We start from the raw sequence: 6,215 nt of genomic DNA on the forward strand, positions 1-6,215 counted from the left end.
CACAAATGTTCATAGAAGTTAGAAGTTTTATTTCTAATATTTCAAAACCGAAACAACCCAAATATCCATCAGTAGGTGAATGGATAAACAAATTGGGGTATATCTACTTAGCATTTGATATACTCAACAATGGAAAATTACTGAGCAACTGATAGATACACTCAACAATATAGATGAATTTCAAAATAATACTGAGTGAAAGAAGCCAAAAAAATAGTGCATACTATATGATTCCATTTATATACAATTCTAGCTAATGCAAGCTAATCTGTAGAGACAGAGAGTAGATAGTGGTCGCCTGAGGACAAGTAAATGGATTACAAAAGCATATAAGGAAACTTTGGGGGGTTATGGATATGTTCATTAACTTGATTATGGTTTCACAGATGTGTACATGTTAAAACTTATGACATTATATACTTTAAACATGTACAGTGTATATTACATCTCAATTACTTCAATAAAACTGTTTAGGGAATTCCCTGGTGGTCCACTGGTTAGGACTCCGAGTTACCACTGCAGGTGGCGCGGGCTCGATCCCTGGTGGGGGAACTAAGGTCCCACATGCCTCGCGGCGAGGCCAAAAAAAAAAAAAAAAAAAGGAGTAAAAAGATCAGAGAATAGATAGAGTTTTCCAAAATAAATGGAGTACTTACTTAAAAAATAATAGCCAATATTTATCGAACATTTTTAAATGCCAAACACTATGCTAGTTAAGAGTTACTACTTCCTTTCATTCCCGGTAACTTTATGAGGGAGGTACTATTGTTTCCATTAAGTAGTTCACTCAGATTACACAAGCCAGTGAGATGCTAAGCCAGTATGTGAACCCTGGACCATTTGACTTCACTACCCACAATCATAACCACTTGATAACATGATTCCAGGAGACCTTCAAGGAATTTGAAGTCCAGGGGAGAGAGAGACACCACCCCTCCCCAACTACAAGAGAATAACTAAAGGGGAAAGAAAGAGAAATTTTAGTGAAGCTGAAACTAATCTCTTACAGGGTTCCAAACCAGACCATTGGCACTGCATGGGCAAGGCTCTAAATACAGAGTCCTGGTGCTTCTGTAGGGCCACTGGAGAAGAAAGGGGCTGGCAAAAGATGGGAAGCCTCTATGTAGACCAAAGGAGATTGGACCGTGCACACTCGGTGCCGGCAGTCCCACCAGGCAGGGCTCCTCCAGTTTCTGCCCAAGTTAAAGACAGTCAGAAGCAACTGAGCAGACATTGCCTTATCCCATTTCAGGAGTACCAAGAGAGGAGTTTTTCTTTTGTTTTTCTGTTTTGTTTGTTTTTTATTAATTTTTACTGGAGTATAGTTGCTTCACAATGTTGTGTTAGTTTCTACTGTACAGCAAAATGAATCAGCTATACATATACATATACCCCCTCTTTTTTGGATTTCCTTCCCATTTAGTTCACTACAGTGCATTAAGTAGAGTTCCCTGTGCTATACACAGTATGTTCTCATTAGTTGTCTATTTTATGCATAGTATCAATAGTGTATATGTGTCAATCCCAATCTCCCAATTCCTCCCACCACCCCCCACCAAGAGAGGTTTTTAATTGAAAGACCTAAGATTTAGAACCTTGGGTGAGTCCTTTCACCGCTCAGTATTCCTACTTCCTCATCTCTAAGATGGGAAAGTTGAACTAGGTGTTGCTGTGGTTCCTTCTAGGTCTCACATGCTCTGTCCCAGCCTGTTGTTATGGTTTTCCCAAAGAGTATGAAGGCTCTGATGGCCATTCATGAAGTGTCTAGTAAGGTGACTTGACTTCTCTCGGCAGCTCTGCTGACTACAGGGAAATGTACTGCAATTACAAAGCAGCATCATTAAATGACTAAAAAGGAAAATCATTAACTTCAGATGCCTTTATATTATTAGTTACTTTTCTGATTACCAAAGTAACAGAGGCGAATTATAGACATTTAAGAAAATTCAGACTGTGAGGAAAGAGTTAACACAGCAGGTCTGGTTGCCTACTCCCTACCTGTCTTCAAGGACCCATGATTAACCCTTGGCCAACCGCTAGGAATGTGGGCTTAGAGTGTTCTTTTTGTTAGTGATTGATGGATTTGTTATACACACCTGGAGCAATGGACTGTATCATACCTGCTTGTCAGGTTGCTTTGCACAAACATCAAAATCTACGATCTGCACCTGGTTTCATCGTTAAGGTCCTGAGTTTCGGTTGTCATGGTTGGTTGCATAACAGGATATACCTATGTGACCAGCTCCCCATAAAAGCTTTAGACTCTGAGATTCAAACAGCTTCTATGGGCAAAGACATTTCACACGTGTTCATAGTCAACAGTGAGAGAAAGAGTACTCCTGTGTGACCTCAGAGAAGGAAGGACTTTGGAAGCCTGTTTTGAACCTCTCTGGGTGCCATTAATGCATGTCCTTGTCCTGCTGCTTTTGTTCTGTACCTTTGTTATCATAAATCTCAGTGAGTATATAACCTGCTATTGGGTCTCGTGGGTCCTTCTGATGAATCACTGAAGGAAACACAAATATATCTATGTATATGTTTATGTATATATTTTAAAATATCTATGTATATAGATATGTTTAAAACCAAAATCCCTCCACCTAGATATAACCATTCGGCTAACTTTAAAAACAGGTTTTGACTGCACGAAGATGGCACGTAAGGCGAAGAAAGAAGTCCCTGTCCCTCCCAAAGCTGAAGCCAAAGCAAAAGCTTTGAAGGCCAAGAAAGCAGTGTTGAAAGGCATCCACAGCCACAAAAAAAGAAGATCCGGACGTCATCTACCTTCCGATGGCCCAAAACACCGAGGCTCAGAAGGCAGCCCAAATATCCTTGGAAGGGCGCCCCTAGGAGAAACAAGCTTGACCACTATGCCATCATCAAGTTCCCCCTGACCACTGAGTCAGCCATGAAGAAAATAGAAGACAACAACACACTGGTGTTCATTGTGGATGTCAAGGCCAACAAGCACCAGATTAAACAGGCTGTGAAGGAGCTCTATGACATTGGCATGGCTAAGGTCAATACCCTGATCAAGCCTAATGGAGAGAAGAAGGCATATGTTTAACTGGACCCTGACTATGATGCTTTGGATATTGCCAACAAAATTGGGATCATCTAAACTGAGGCCAGCTGGCTAATTCTAAATACCAAAGTTTTCCCTATTAAAAAAAAAAAACAGGGCTTCCCTTGTGGGGCAGTGGTTGAGAATCTGCCTGCCAATGCAGGGGACATGGGTTCGAGCCCTGGTCTGGGAAGATCCCACATGCCACGGAGCAACTGGGCCCGTGAGCCACAATTACTGAGCCTGCGCGTCTGGAGCCTGTGCTCCGCAACAAGAGAGGCCGCGATGGTGAGAGGCCCACGCACTGCGATGAAGAGTGGCCCCCGCTCGCCGCAACTAGAGAAAGCCCTCGCACAGAAACGAAGACTCAACAGAGCCATAAATAAATAAATAAATAAATAAATAAATAAATAAATAAATAAATAAATAAATAAAAGAACGTGAATTTCTAAAAAAAAAACAAACAAAAAAAAACAGGTTTTGACCTACTAAATCATCGTGCGAAACTCCTTCTAAATTGTCAGAAGGCAAACAAAACTGCTAATTGATGATAAGTTGCATTGTGGCGTGAAGATTAAATTTTATGGAAGCCCCATATTAAGACTTAAAAGAATAATTTTGCTGTTTTTAAATAATTACCAAGATTTATTGTACTTTGCTTTTGTGACATAATAATGGCTTAGTCCATTAAATTGGAATCCAACTTTTAAGCTTGATTGGGTTCTGATGGGAAGAAACAGGACACTCTATAAGAAGTTGCTTTATAATATCCCCCAGGAACAGGCAGTGAAAAGCAGAGACTGCCTGTACGTGAGAGTTTGGGGAGACAAGGGGGGGAGGTGAGCAAGACCAGCTCCCCTGCCATGTACCTCTCACTCTGTAAATCCCCTTCTTTGACAATGCCCCTCAATAACCTTAATAATAATAACTAACATTTATTGAGTACTTACTCTGAGCCAGACACTATTCTACGCACATGTTTTGTCTTATTTAATCTTCATAATAGCCTATTCAGTAAATATTACTATTTTCTCCTTTATACAAATGAAGAAACCAAGGCTAAATATAATTGAGTAGCTAGTAGATGAAGCTAGTAAGTGAAATGGGACTGGAACTTAAACCTGAACTCAGAAAGTCACCTGCTATATACTTCATGTCTCTTTACATTCAATATATTCAAATGAGATGTCACTGATATAAAATGGAATTCGGACTAGGTTTTGTATTAGTCAGGGTTCTCCATGGAAACAGAACCAATAGGAGAGAGATATATATATATATACACACACACACATATATATAGTATATAATATACACACATACATACAGTTGAAACGCTTGAACAATGCAGGTTTGAACTGCATGGGTCCACTTTTACCTGATATTTTTCAATAGTAAATACTACAGTACTACACGGTCTGTGGTTGGTTGAATCCATGGATGTGGAGGAACTGTGGATGCGAGGGCTGACTATATACTGGATTAAACTGCACATTGTTGAAGGGTCAACTGTATACACACACAAACACACACACAGTTTTATCTTAAGGAATTGGCTCACACGATTGTGAGGGCTGACAAGTCTGGAATTCGTAGAGCAGGCTGGCAGCCTGGAAATTCAGGGAAGAGTTGATGTTGTAGTATTGAACTCAAAATTTGCAGGCTGGAAACACAGAGTTCCTATGTTGCGGACTTGAAGGAGAAATTCTTTGGGAAACCTCAGTTTTTGCTCTTAAGGATAAGGCCCAGCCACATTCGGAGAGTAAAAAAAAGTACTGATTTAAATGTTAACCACACATAAAACCAACCATCATAGTTCTGATCTTTCGTTTTTGAAGAGAAAAGGAAGGGTGGATCACCAAATGTGATTCACCCAAGACTAACCCCAAGGTGAGCCTGCCCCCGAACGAACAACCAGCCCGGGGTCACAAGCCCCTCGCCTTAGCCACAGCCATGCAAGTGTGGCCTTGGCCAGAAGAGGGCACTGCCATCTACTTGTGTGACTATCTGCTTGGGAACCAACAGGATGGAAGCGGTTTTGACACGACTTTCAATTAATTATTAATTTTTACAGCCCCTGAGTTAGCATAGTACAACCTTTGGGAGAATAAATGGCTGTGAACTTTTAGCTTCACTGTGAGACCAGAGCACCTCCCTGACATTACTCAAACCTGACATTCAATAATGCAAGAGGGTGTGGAATGCTCGTGTCCTTTGGCTTTCCTGGTGCCTTAGACCTGGTCCAGCTGGGCAGAGCCAAACCAAACAGTTTTTCCAGATCAGGACAACTCAGGGTGATGCAGAGGAAAAAAAGAAGTTGGGCATTTGGGGACTGAGAGGAAAAACTGGGAGGACCCCTGGGGCTCCAGGCAGGTGAGGAATCTTCTGGTAACATACAGAGGAGGACAGGCTTGGGAGGTTACTCTATGTGTCTGGGTTTGAGAGAATAATATTACAGGCCCCTCTGGCAATACCACTCTGTCTAGCAGAGCAGTTAACCTAATCTCTGGATTCTTCATTGGAAATGGAAATTCACATCAGTATAGTTTGTTCTTTAGTTCTCATTAATAATTAAAAGGCTCCCTCCCCTGCTTCCATGTTAATGACAGCTTCCATTCATGCAGCTTGAGACTTTGCAGAGGGCTTTCCCACCCACAGCAAGGAATAGAGCAGGTACTGATTATTTCCAGTTTACAGTTGAGGAAACACAGAGGGTGAGTGGTTTACTCTGGCTCCCCTGTAATCCAAGCCTGGGAGGTGACCAGAGGTCTGGGGCCTGATCTTAGCCCTGTGCTCTGTCCCCTATCAATACTACATTCCTGGGCTTCCCTGGTGGTGCAGTGGTTAAGAATCTGCCTGCCAATGCAGGGGACACAGTTTTGAGCTCTGGGTCTGGGAAGATCCCACATGCTGTGGAGCAACTAAGCCCGTGCGCCACAACTACTGAAGCCCGCATGCCTAGAGCCCCTGCTCCACAACAAGAGAAGCCACCGCAATGAGAAGCCCGCGCACCGCAGCAAAGAGTAGCCCCCGCTTGCCACGACTAGAGAAAGCCCACATGTAGCAACGAAGACCCAACACAGCCAAAAATAAATAAATAAATAAATTTATTAAGAACCCTGTGACCCAGCAATTCCACCTGTAGGAATGT

The 6,215-nt window shown here is 42.1% G+C and overlaps 1 pseudogene; it reads left to right on the forward strand.

Moving 5' to 3' along the window:
* Window positions 1–2,651: 2,651 nt before the first annotated feature.
* On the forward strand, window positions 2,652–3,121 carry LOC132360637 (large ribosomal subunit protein uL23-like; annotated as a pseudogene).
* The last annotated feature ends 3,094 nt before the right edge of the window (window positions 3,122–6,215 follow it).

This window comes from Balaenoptera ricei, chromosome 2 (genome assembly GCF_028023285.1).
Source record: "Balaenoptera ricei isolate mBalRic1 chromosome 2, mBalRic1.hap2, whole genome shotgun sequence".
NCBI classification, from domain to species: Eukaryota; Metazoa; Chordata; class Mammalia; order Artiodactyla; family Balaenopteridae; genus Balaenoptera; species Balaenoptera ricei.